Here is a 13,299-nt window from a genome sequence, read left to right as displayed (position 1 = left end):
CTGAAGGAACATTTAGCGACCCATACACACAGAACATCTGCATTTACATGCATTCTACACTGTTTTGACATATGAAGTAAATAAGCAGCGTATAAAGTAATTGTGCTAACGAGACAGACAGAAACAAAGTTGATCCGTCTCCAGAAGGTCATCAGAATGATGGTACATCACCAACATGTTGCTCTGACGGGGTTTGTGTGCTGAATTATGTGAACAAGGTGCTGAGCTAACACTACAAGCTGATATTTGGCCTCTTAAACCCCAACATTGCGGTGTGTATTGAGGTGACATTTGGCCTGTTAAACACAGGTGTGGTGTGTATTGAGGTGACATTTGGCCTGTTAAACACAGGTGTGGTGTGTATTGAGGTGACATTTGGCCTGTTAAACACAGGTGTGGTGTGTATTGAGGTGACATTTGGCCTGTTAAACACAGGTGTGGTGTGTATTGAGGTGACATTTGGCCTGTTAAACACAGGTGTGGTGTGCTCTATGAGGCAGGTCGGTGTTATGCTATTCTGCTATTCTCCACTCCACGGGTGATGCAAAGCAATTAACAATTCATTTGGATGGACAAAGAAGGGAATTAGTCACCACCTGGCCCCATGGAGAGGGCACCTGCCCTGGTGGGTATGTGGGTTACAGTCCTCACAGCTACAATACACCAGCAGCCCTGTTATCTACTGTAAGTCAGAACAAGTCAATGTCTGAAAGTCTTAGCTTAGCAATTCTCTGAAATACTACATCAGATAGCATAGGAGGCTGCTGAGGGGAGGACGGCTCATAATAATGTCTGCAACGGAGTGGATGGAATGGCATCATACACCGCGGTCTAAGGCACTGCATCTCAGTGCAAGAGGCGTCACTACAGTCCCTGGTTCGAATCCAGGCTGAATCACATCCGGCCGTGATTGGGAGTCCCATAGGGCGGCTCACAATTGGCCCGGAGCCATCCGGGTTTGGCCGGGGTAGGCCTAGTTAAATAAAGGTGAAATAAAATAAATAAATAAATAAAACATGGAAACATGCCATTACCACGAGTCCGTTCTCCCAATAAGGTGTCAGCGACCTCCTGTGTCAGATAGGCCATGTCCACTACAAATGTCCCTCCAATCCAAGAGGAAACTAAATTCAAATTATTGTCATCTATTCTCTATAGAATTCCTATCAGTGTTGATTACAGTTTTTATCTGACCAGACATAATGACTTCTATTGAAGGAACCCAGTGCATGTTACCGTCTGAGACCTTCTTTATTGGTCTGACTTCAGTTCGACAATGTTATTTGGACCGAGGTCTGAAAACACTTATGAGAATGGTGGAGAAACTGTTTAGAGATGGTTATAAGTAACAACTGTGGGAAAGAGAGAGAGACGGAGAGCCCTTGAATTACTGGAATTGTCTTGTTTCCTCCCCAAAGAGGCATAACGACAGCATCATGTTTAAAGAAATATCATAAAGATCAAGCAAATCCCTCCCACTCGGAACTGCGAGCCAGAGTTCATGGAAAATGGAAAGGCTGGAGCCCAATCGATATAGATGCAACAGTCTGCAGCTACCAGCCATCTCTCTCTCTCTCAGCATCTTCATATGCCACACCTATCAGGTGGATGGATTATGTTGGCAAGGGAGAAATGCTCACTAACAGGGATGCAAGCAAATTTGTGCACTAAATTTGAGAGAAATCCGTTTTTTTTGTGCGTATGAAAAATGTATGGGATCTTTTATTTCAGCTCGTGAAACATGGGACCAACACTTTATATTTTGTTCAGTGTATATATAGCAGGTTGTGTGAACTTACCAGGATCTGTTTCAGACTGACCCCCCTGTCCCTGTCCTGTCTACCTTTCTGAAGAATACATCAAATAAGGCCCTGAACTGCACATGTAAAACGCACAGGCTCCATTTCCCACCGACACGGGGGTCTCCTGGCCTTCCATCACCCTTTAACGAGAGAACACGGAGATTACCTCCACAATCACACCATTAACCTGTCTGCAGCCGCCAGAGGAGACATCAATCACACGCCAGATGCCTCCTCACGTCAGCACACTCAGTATGGGTAACCCTCTCCCCTCGTGCACGCTGCCACCGCCATCATCAAAGCACCTCGGAGGTGTCACGCATAATGTGGTCTGATCTGAGTGACTCGTCTTCCTCTGGACCTGATGCTAATCTACCTTCAGCCAAACACATGGGATTAGTTTCCGTCCCCTGGTACCACACAGATTACACTATGGAGAGGTATGGTATAAATAATGTATGTTTCAGCAAAGGTACGGTGGTAGTAGGACAATGTATCTAAACCTATTCCATGTTAGCCAGTTTGGCCGTAAAAGGATAGAATATGGCTTCTCTGGGAGGGATATGGTGAACATTCATTTTACAAGCAGCAGGAGTAAACCCCCAGAGATTTATTGTAGGGAGAGAGAGAGAGAGAGAGAGAGAGAGAGAGAGAGAGAGAGAGAGAGAGAGAGAGAGAGAGAGAGAGAGAGAGAGAGAGAGAGAGAGAGAGGAAACCTGTTAGAAGTGGACCATAACTCTTCACAGAGGACCAGTCCGTGTGGGCAGGCTACTGCTGCTGTCTCCAGCACTGCTGGGAAATGCTTACTGAGGCCTAGGAGGATACTTATAGTGAAACACATGGTCCATGTGTGGGTCTGTTTGCATGTTTGCGCGTGTGTGTGTGTGTGTGTGTGTGTGTGTGTGTGTGTGTGTGTGTGTGTGTGTGTGGTGTGTGTGTGTGTGTGTGTGTGTGTGTGTGTGCATGCGTGTGGTGTGTCAACATGTGAGAAGAGAAGAATAAATTATGGCAAAAGATGAGTTTAACATAAAGAAGTGCAGGGAAGAGAAAGGCAGAGAGGCACTGAGCTACAGACAGAGACAGAGAGGGCGAGAAAGAGGTTCCCATAAAGACTGCAATTAGCAATTATGCAGACATCAATTACAATTATCACAACTGGTGATTATGCAATTATCACTCTAAATCCTTGTTTTTTTTACCAGAATGCCACTGTCTGTGATTTGGGGTTTGAGGACAGGTTGTGTGATGATGCAGGTGATTAGAGTGTGTGACGTGGCGGGGGTGTTAGGTGTGAGTGTGAGTGTGAGTGTGAGTGTGTGTGTGTGTGTGTGTGTGTGTGTGTGTGTGTGTGTGTGTGTGTGTGTGTGTGTGTGATGTGAGAGTGTGTGTGTGAGAGTGAGTGAGTGAGTGTGTGTGTGTGCGTCCGAATGTGTTTGTATGTGTGCATGGACGTGTGAGTTAGTAAGATTATTGCTGCTGGTGGATGAGAGAGGCGGTGTGTGTGTGTGTGTGTGTGTGTGTGTGTGTGTGTGTGTGTGTGTGTGTGTGTGTGTGTGTGTAAGGGACTGGGAATGTATGGTTGCACATTCCCAGAGGCCTCTAAATTACCTGTCATCTGCACATGATGCAAAGGTCAGCGCACAATCATGGGAGTCGGTCCTCTGTGCTGCTCACAGAGACCCACCATGGCCCAGGAGTTGACAGTGTGTCAGCACAGCCCCAGTCAGCCTGAATGCCTATTAGAACAACACACTGGGAATTCCACCACCATGCAGCAAGTGACAACACCCTTATGGCATCCTTATGGGTTGTGGGGAGTAAACACCAGAGAGGGAGAGTGGGAGCTATAGGAGAATAGGAGACTCCTACTATGCTGACGAAGCTACATCCACTGTCATCAGTGCTTGTTTTTCCTTGAGTGTTTAGAGGAGGAGAGAGGGAAGAGAGTGATGAACCGGTGTGGAGTGAGTGATGAGTGGGTGGAGGATAGGGACACAAGCAAAACACACTCGCACACACACTCTTCTTCAGGCGATTAAAGGCGGACGCCGTGTGTTTGATGAGTTTGATACCTTTACATGTATTCCGTTCTAGCCATTACTATGAGCCTGTCCTCCCCAATGACGGTGCCACCAACCTCCAGTGCCTGACATACATCCCGCCCCCATGTCAGAACCATTCAGCAGCTCCTAGTCCCCCAGTTACACTCCCATCCACAAGGAACCAAGGCCGCCCAGATCCACCCTCCTCTAGCTCATAACTCCCAACCTGAGTAACCACACCCTCATCCTAACATCTAAGGTCATTTCATGATGCGCTTCTGTCACAGTGCTCTTTGAGCCAATCATTGGGTAAAAGTAATCAATAACAAAACAATCAATAATTCCAATCTAACCAATCAATACTAAACCAATCAATAACACTCACCAATCAATACTAAACCAATCAATAACTCCAAACAATCATTTATAAGCAAATCATTAATATCAATCAATCTAACCGATCAATAACACACCAATCAATAAATTATATATTATTAATCTATAACAAACCAATCAATAACAGGGGTTGAACACCAGATTGTTGTAAAATAACTGAATCTAAAGAGAGCCCTCTAGAAGTAGCTGAGTACAGAGAGAGACAGAGAAAGAGAGAGAGACAGAGAAAGAGAGACAGAGAGAGAGACAAAGAGAGACAAATAGAGAGAGAGAGAGAGAGAGACAGACAGACAGAGAGACAGACAGAGAGAGAGAGAGAGAGAGAGAGAGAGAGAGAGAGAGAGAGAGAGAGAGAGAGAGAGTAATGACACAGGCAGAGCCGTGAGCAGATCTCCAACAGATCAAGGTAGAGTAGAGTAATCCTGATGGACATGGCACGGTGAGCTCCGTGTGAGACAGAACACTGTGAGGCATTAAACTCAGATCAAAGCCCCACTCGGCTCTGCCATCCTGCAGGTGTCTAGTAGGCTTGGTCCCCCCACCACCACCACCACCATACAGTGGAACAGAACAACAGAGCCAGCCAGCAGCTCCACCCACACGACAAAACCCAACACAAACCTCTGCTTAACATCTCAAAGTCACCGCAAAGTCAAGACAGACACAGAGGGAGTCAGACAAAGGAAGGAAAACAAATCTTCTCTGAAAGGCTTTGTAGTTCAAAAGACAGGAGCCTTTATTTCTTTTTGAAACGAGATTCAAAATGTTTGAAGTGTTGAGTGACCTAATGGTTGGAAAACGTGTGTCTGAAGAAGAGGAGTCGCAGTGACATGACAGGAGAGTGAGGGGAATGCACTGAGAATGAAGAGATAGGGAGAGACAGTGGGGTGAAAGGAGGAGCATATCATATGAAATGTAGTTTAGAGAGGGACATTGCAGCATTGAAGGAGAATACTATAGTGGGGAAGAAAGAGTGGAGGGTGTGAGGAGAAAGTGGAGAAGATAGTATGGGATGATTTTCAAGACAAAGGGACTGCTCCCATTCCTGGATGGCCCCAGTGAACAATGCCACCGCCGAGCAGGGTACGCCAGCTTGAGGCCAGTAGTGGAGCCCGGCACCCACCAGTGGAACATGCTTGGCAGGAGGAGGGCACAGCAGCATCTCTCCCTCGGACACATGAAAACAATGTATCTCTCCACCTGGCCTACGCCATGTCAAGGTGAGACGGCACGGCCGAGACAGAGAGAGAGAGAGAGGAGAGAGAGAGAGAGAGAGAGAGAGAGGGTTCTGCCATGATGGATAGCGTTCTCCAGCCACCTCTCCTGTCTCTCCCTCTCAGATAGCTGGTGACTTTCCAGTGAAGCAATTATCATTGCAGAATGCATAATAGCCTAATAAATTAAAGGTGTCAGCCCTGCCTTTGTTTCACTGTAGAGGAACATCATGCCAAACCTGCATTCGCTCAATGGAGAGCGTCTGATGAACGAGTGCTGAATGGGGGTACAGAGTCACAGCTGACAGAGAGGAAACCAAAAGCTCGCTGTTTGCAATGAACAGTAAGAACAAGGGAAAGCATGACTCTGAACAGCCAACATCTGATGGCAAGCGTCTCTAGACAAATTGGTGACATTGAATTCAGGCCAATTGGGTGTTCTAAAACTGTTTGTAATAATAATAATAATAATAATAATAATGACATCCATTTCCACTATCAGCTGTCAGTAGTAATCTCCCCTGAGGGACGCAGGTCTCCGATAAGTAAGACTGCTTAAGGTGATGAAAGGTTATAATTCATCACGTTAACAAAACAACAAGACTACTTCCTGTGAACAGGGCTGGTTGTGACAGCACTATCAGCATTGAAGCAGTCCTTTCCCCTCCCCACCAGTATGACATATCATTTGTCCTGTCAGATTTTCCTCTTTCACTCATCTTATCGAGGCTGCTGGAAAACAGGCAACTGCAGAACAACAAAAAAAAAGAAAGAAATAACGGGAAGTGTAGAGGAGAGCAGTGAATGATGTGGCTGCTAGGAGAGGGAGACAGCACAGAGACTCATCACATTCTCAACCCCAGCTAAACATACTAGCGCATCTGAACAAAACTTAATAAAACCTGTGTGTGTGTGTGTTTCAAGGGGGTGGTGGTTGTTGGAGGTTGGTAATCAGCAGGGGCTTATTGTAGAGTACATTGACTCTAATAGGAGCCGGCTCTGCAGTTGTATGCTGCTCTCTGCTCCCACTGTGAGGAGAGTTTTACATAATTAATGACTGTTGATGTTTCCCAGGTAATCGCCCGGCAAATTCACTCCAGACTCGGCTGCCACCATCGGCGGTTCCACTGAGAATAAGCGACACTGGAACAGACAGCTTACATTACAGGCATAAACAAGGCAATTTTGTACAGTGTCTTCAGACATTAACGTGAGCTGTTCAGGGCCATGATTCAAGTTCCTTCAGAGAAATACTGGGAGAGAGAGAGATTTTCTCTGTCTTGTAACCTATAGAGGATTTGAGATTGATGCTACTGAAGCCTGTGCTTGTGTGTATCACATATTCTGTAAGAAGTATAGAGCTAGATAAAGGCACAGCAGCTATTCAAGGAAACAATGAGGAAACCAAATGTATTATCATTTATACAGACTACTGAAGATGTCCATTTGAGCATGTGTGTGTTGGAATAAATGGTGTATTAAAAACAAAAAACTAAGTTTTAAGTGAGAATAAGCATTGGTCTGAAGCTGAAAAAGAAAGGAAATTCACATGAGCACCACAATGCCTATTCCACCCATGCTCTACCAAGGTTATCCAGCACACAGCTTTGACCTACTACAGTAGCTATGTTGGTATTGTACTTCCAGAGATGTGTAGGCAGGTTGCTTAGGATTCAAACCTTCACAAACAGCCTAATTCATACTCTTAGAAGAGCTGCTTCCACAATAATGTGATTTGTACTGGATACAAGGTAAAGTATTGGATTCTTCACACACCACAGTAAGACATTATCCCATTACGCTACTTTTTCATGATTTTTTTTAATTAAATGAAAGCAAGCTATGCTTTTATACTTACAAGACCTTCAGGCTTGATTGGGCTGTTTTATCTTGTAATAATGTGGTGCATGCATCTATTTCCTTAACCTGTTAGGGATAGGGGGCAGTATTGACACGGCCGGATAAAAAACGTACCCGATTTAATCTGGTTACTACTCCTGCCCAGTAACTAGAATATGCATATAATTATTGGCTTTGGATAGAAAACACCCTAAAGTTTCTAAAACTGTTTGAATGGTGTCTGTGAGTATAACAGAACTCAAATGGCAGGCCAAAACCTGAGAAGATTCCATGCAGGAAGTGGCCTGTCTGACAAGTTGTGTTTCATCTTGGCTCTTTTTATTGAAGACTGAGGATCTTTGCTCTAACGTGACACTTCCTACGGCTCCCATAGGCTCTCAGAGCCCGGGAAAAAGCTGAACGATATCGAAGCAGCCTCTGGCTGAAACACATTATCGCTTTTGGCAAGTGGCCGATCAGAGTACTATGGGCATAGGCGCGTGCACGAGTCGACCCCGTGCTTTTCTTTCGTCTGTTTACCTAAATGCAGATTCCCGGTCGGAATATTATCGCTTTTTTATGAGAAAAATGGCATAAAAATTGATTTTAAACAGCGGTTGACATGCTTCGAAGTACGGTAATGGAATATTTAGAATTTTTTTGTCACGAATTGCGCCATGCTCGTCACCCTTATTTACCCTTTCGGATAGTGTCTTGAACGCACGAATAAAACGCCGCTATTTGGATATAACGATGGATTATTTGGGACCAAACCAACATTTGTTATTGAAGTAGAAATCCTGGGAGTGCATTCTGATGAAGACAGCAAAGGTAATAACATTTTTCTTATAGTAAATCTGACTTTGGTGAGTGCTAAACTTACTGGGTGTCTAAATAGCTAGCCCTGTGATGCCGGGCTATCTACTGAGAATATTGCAAAATGTGCTTTCACCGAAAAGCTATTTTAAAATCGGACATATCGAGTGCATAGAGGAGTTCTGTATCTATAATTCTTAAAATAATTGTTATGCTTTTTGTGAACGTTTATCGTGAGTAATTTAGTAAATTCACCGGCAGTGTTCGGTGGGAATGCTAGTCACATGCTAGTCACATGCTAATGTAAAAAGCTGGTTTTTGATATAAATATGAACTTGATTGAACAAAACATGCATGTATTGTTTAACATAATGTCCTAGGGTTGTCATCTGATGAAGATCATCAAAGGTTAGTGCTACATTTAGCTGTGGTTTGGGTTTATGTGACATTATATGCTAGCTTGAAAAATGGGTGTCTGATTATTTCTGGCTGGGTACTCTGCTGACATAATCTAATGTTTTGCTTTCGTTGTAAAGCCTTTTTGAAATCGGACAGTGTGGTTAGATTAACGAGAGTCTTGTCTTTAAAATGGTGTAAAATAGTCATATGTTTGAGAAATTGAAGTAATAGCATTTCTAAGGTATTTTAATAACGCGCCACAGGATTCCACTGGCTGTTACGTAGGTGGGACGATTTGGTGCCACCTACCCTAGAGAGGTTAAACCTTTATTTTAGCAATACATTTAATAAAAAAATAATAATCATAATAACATCCTTGTTTGTACTTGAATTTATTTTTGCATTAAAGATGGTGACGCAACAACAATACACATTTACAATAGGCCTATATCTAAAAATACATACGCGTAGGGGTGTGGCGAGTAGTCGGACAAAATAAGTATCGTAACGGATATGGGCAATTTTCTAGATACAATTATGATCCGAGAATTTTTGTAATGATCGGATTATTATATTTTTTTTTTCGGGTGCCAGCAAGCATATTTCTCATGACCGTCACAGAGTTTCTAAACCATACTGTACTGTCTTTGAGTCAGTCATGTGAGTGGTCTTAATAAATAAATGGTCTAGTTTGCCTGTCTGTAAAGAGAAGGGCGGGCTGTACGTTGATCCTGCTGCTCTGATGTGATAGAGTGAAGCTGGGTTTTTTTTCGGTCCACTCGCTTCATAATTTCACCCGATCACTTTTCCTCACATGTTTTCGGTCTGATCACTTAGATTGCTGCTGCCTGCTACTATGATAAATCACATTATGCGGACGTTTACTATCAAGTTATCAATGTGTATAATATCTAACAAGTGGGGCAAGAGAAGGAAAATTGAGGAAATGCTAATGCACATTCTGACAGAGTGATAGCAAACTTGGCTGCCACTGCAAATTGAAGACACACACACACACACACCCCTCCACGCACTGCTCCTAATCTGCAGTTTTTTTTGCAGTGAGAACGTGCAGGGAGGTATTTTGCCAACATCTATTTAGGCATATTAAAACACTTCAGTTTAGGGATACAATTATGGTCATGTTGGCACACCCCGAATACAGCCAAATGAGATATGCATACACACCACATGGCCAAATGTATGTGGACACGCCTTCAAATTAGTGGATTTGGCTATTTCAGCCACACCCATTGCTAACAGGTGTATAAAAACGAGCACACAGCCATGAAATCTCCATAGACAAACATTGGCAGTAGAATGGCACATACTGAAGAACTCAGTGACTTTCATATTGGCACAGTCATAGGATGCCACCTTTCCAACAAGTCAATTCGTCTAGCAAGATGGCGCCGACAGAGATGTTAGCTTCGCTTCAGGTCCTTAGGAAACTATGCAGTTATTTGTTTTTTTTTATGTATTATTTTATGTACAGTTGAAGTCGGAAGTTTACATACACTTAGGTTGGAGTCATTAAAACTTGTTTTTCAACCACTCCACAAATTTCTTGTTAACAAACTATAGTTTTGGCAAGTCGGTTAGGACATCTACTTTGTGCATGACACAATTAATTTTTCCAACAATTGTTTACAGACAGATTATCTCACTTATAATTCACTGCATTACAATTCCAGTGGGTCAGAAGTTTACATACAGCGTTGGCCAAAACGTTTTGAGAATGACACAAATATTAATTTTCACAAAGTCTGCTGCCTCAGTTTGTATGATTGCATATACTCCAGACTGTTATGAAGAGTGATCAGATTAATTGCAATTAATTGCAAAGTCCCTCTTTGCCATGCAAATGAACTGAATCCCCCCCAAAACATTTCCACTGCATTTCAGCCCTGCCACAAAAGGACCAGTTGACATCATTTCAGTGATTCTCTCGTTAACACAGGTGTGAGTGTTGACGAGGACAAGGCTGGAGATCACTCTGTCATGCTGATTGAGTTTGAATAACAGACTGGAAGCTTCAAAAGGAGGGTGGTGCTTGGAATCAATGTTCTTCCTCTGTCAAACATGGTTACCTGCAAAGAAACATGTGCCGTCATCATTGCTTTGCACAAAAAAGGCTTCACAGGCAAGGATATTGCTGCCAGTAAGATTGCACCTAAATCAACCATTTATCGGATCATCAAGAACTTCAAGGAGAGCGGTTCAATTGTTGTGAAGAAGGCTTCAAGGCGCCCAAGAAAGTCTAGCAAGCTCCAGGACCGTCTCCTAAAGTTGATTCAGCTGCGGGATCGGGGCACCACCAGTACAGAGCTTGTTCAGGAATGGCAGCAGGCAGGTGTGAGTGCATCTGCACGCACAGTGAGGCAAAGACTTTTGGAGGATGGCCTGGTGTCAAGAAGGGCAGCAAAGAAGCCACTTCTCTCCAGGAAAAACATCAGCGACAGACTGATATTCTGAAAAAGGTACAGGGGATTGGACTGCTAGGACTGAGGTAAAGTCATTTTCTCTGATGAATCCCCTTTCCGATTGTTTGTGGCATCCGGAAAAAAAGCTTGTCCGGAGAAGACATTGTGAGCGCTACCATCAGTCCTGTATCATGCCAACAGTAAAGCATCCTGAGACCATTCATGTGTGGGGTTGCTTCTCAGCCAAGGGAGTGGGCTCACTCACAATTTTGTCTAAGAACACAGCCATGAATAAAGAATGGTACCAACACATCCTCCGAGAGCAACTTCTCCCAACCATCGAGGAACAGTTTGGTGACGAACAATGCCTTTTCCAGTATGATGGAGCACCTTGCCATAAGGCAAAAGTGATAACTAAGTGGCTCGGGGAACAAAACATCAATATTTTGGGTCCATGGCTAGGAAACTCCTCAGACCTTAATCCCATTGAGAACTTGTGGTCAATCCTCAAGAGGCGGGTGGACAAACAAAACCCCAAAAACCAAAATTCTGACAAACTCCAAGCATTGATTATGCAAGAATGGGCTGCCATTAGTCAGAATGTGGCCCAGAAGTTAATTGACAGCATGCCAGGGCGGATTGCAGAGGTCTTGAAAAAGAAGGGTCAACACCGCAAATATTGACTCTTTGCATCAACTTCATGTAATTGTCAATAAAAGCCTTTGACACTTATGAAATGCTTGTTATTATACTTCAGTATTCCATAGTAACATCTGACAAAAATATCTAAAGACACTGAGGCACCAGACTTAGGGAAAATTCATATTTGTGTCATTGTCACGTCCTGACCCTAGTAAGAGGTCATTTGCCATAGTAGAGTGGTCAGGGCATGACAGGTGGGTGTTTTGGGTGGTTTTGGGTTTTCTGTTTATATGTGGGGGTTTTCTAGATTTCTATTTCTATGTGTTGTTTTCTATGTTTTGGCCGGGTATGGTTTCCAATCAGAGGCAGGTGTCTTTCGTTCTCTGATTGGAAGCCATACTTAGGCAGCCTGTTTTTCTTTTGGGTTTTGTGGATAGTTGTTTTCCGTTTTGTCGATGTACCTGACGGAACTGTTGGCTATCATTTTTGTTATTTTGTTTTAGTGTCATCATAAATAAAGGAAATATGAGCACTTTACATGCTGTGCCTTGGTCTCCATTCAACGACCCCTGTGACAGTCATTCTCAAAACTTTTGGCCACGACTGTACATTAAGTTGACTGTGCCTTTCAACAGCTTGGAAAATTCCATAAGATTATGTCATGGTTTTAAAAGCTTCTGATAGGCTAATTGACATCATTTGAGTCAATTGGAGGTGTACCTGTGGATGTATTTCAAGGCCTACCTTCAAACTCAGTGCCTCTTTGCTTGACATCATGGGAAAATCAAAAGAAATCCGTCAAGACCTCAGAAAAAAATGGCTGGTTCATCCTTGGGAGCAATTTCCAAACGCCTGAAGGTACCACGTTCATCTGTACAAACAATAGTATGCAAGTAAACACCATGGGACCACACAGCCATCATACCGCTCAGGAAGGAGACGATTTCTGTCTCCTAGAGATTAACGTACTTTGGTGCGAAATGTGCAAATCAATCCCAGAACAACAGCAAAGGACCTTGTGAAGATGCTGGAGGAAACGGGTACAAAAGTATCTATATCCACAGTAAAACGAGTTCTATATCGACATAACCTAAAAGGCCGCTCAGCAAGGAAGAAGCCACTGCTCCAAAACAGCCCAAAAATTCAGACTACGGTTTGCACCTGCACATGGGGACAAATATTGTACTTTTTGGGGAAATGTCCTCTGGTCTGATGAAACAAAAATAGAACTGTTTGGCCATACTGACAGTCGTTATGTTTGGAGGAAAAAATGGGGAGGCTTGCAAGCCGAAGAACACCATCCCAACTGTGAAGCACAGAGGTGGCAGCATCATGTTGTGGGGGTGCAGGAGGGACTGGTGAACTTCACAAAAAAAGATGGTATCATGAGGTAGGAAAATTAAATGGATATATTGAAGCAATATCTCAAGACATCAGTCAGGAAGTTAAAGCTTGGTCGCAAATGGGTCTTCCAAATGGACAATGACCCCAAGCATACTTCCAAAGTTGTGGCAAAATGGCTTAAGGACAACAAAGTCAAGGTATTGGAGTGGCCATCACAAAGCCCTGACCTCAATCCTATAGAAGATTTGTGGGCAGAACTGAAAAAGCGTGTGTGAGCAAGGAGGCCTACAAACCTGACTCAGTTACAACAGCTATGTCAGGAGGAATGTGCCAAAATTCACCGAACTTATTGTGGGAAGCTTGTGGAAGGCTACCCGAAACG

The 13,299-nt window shown here is 43.6% G+C and overlaps 1 protein-coding gene across 3 annotated transcripts in view; it reads right to left on the bottom strand.

Moving 5' to 3' along the window:
- The window catches only part of LOC106579952 (homeobox protein cut-like 2), a 122,478-nt gene that overhangs the window by 36,529 nt on the left and 72,650 nt on the right, over positions 1–13,299 (bottom strand). The gene's annotated exons all lie outside the window — the stretch shown is intronic.

Source organism: Salmo salar, chromosome 20 (genome assembly GCF_965601325.2).
Source record: "Salmo salar chromosome 20, fSalSal1, whole genome shotgun sequence".
Classification (NCBI taxonomy): Eukaryota; Metazoa; Chordata; class Actinopteri; order Salmoniformes; family Salmonidae; genus Salmo; species Salmo salar.
The sequence above is the reverse complement of the archived record's forward strand: the minus strand, read 5'-3'. Positions and strand labels throughout refer to the sequence as shown.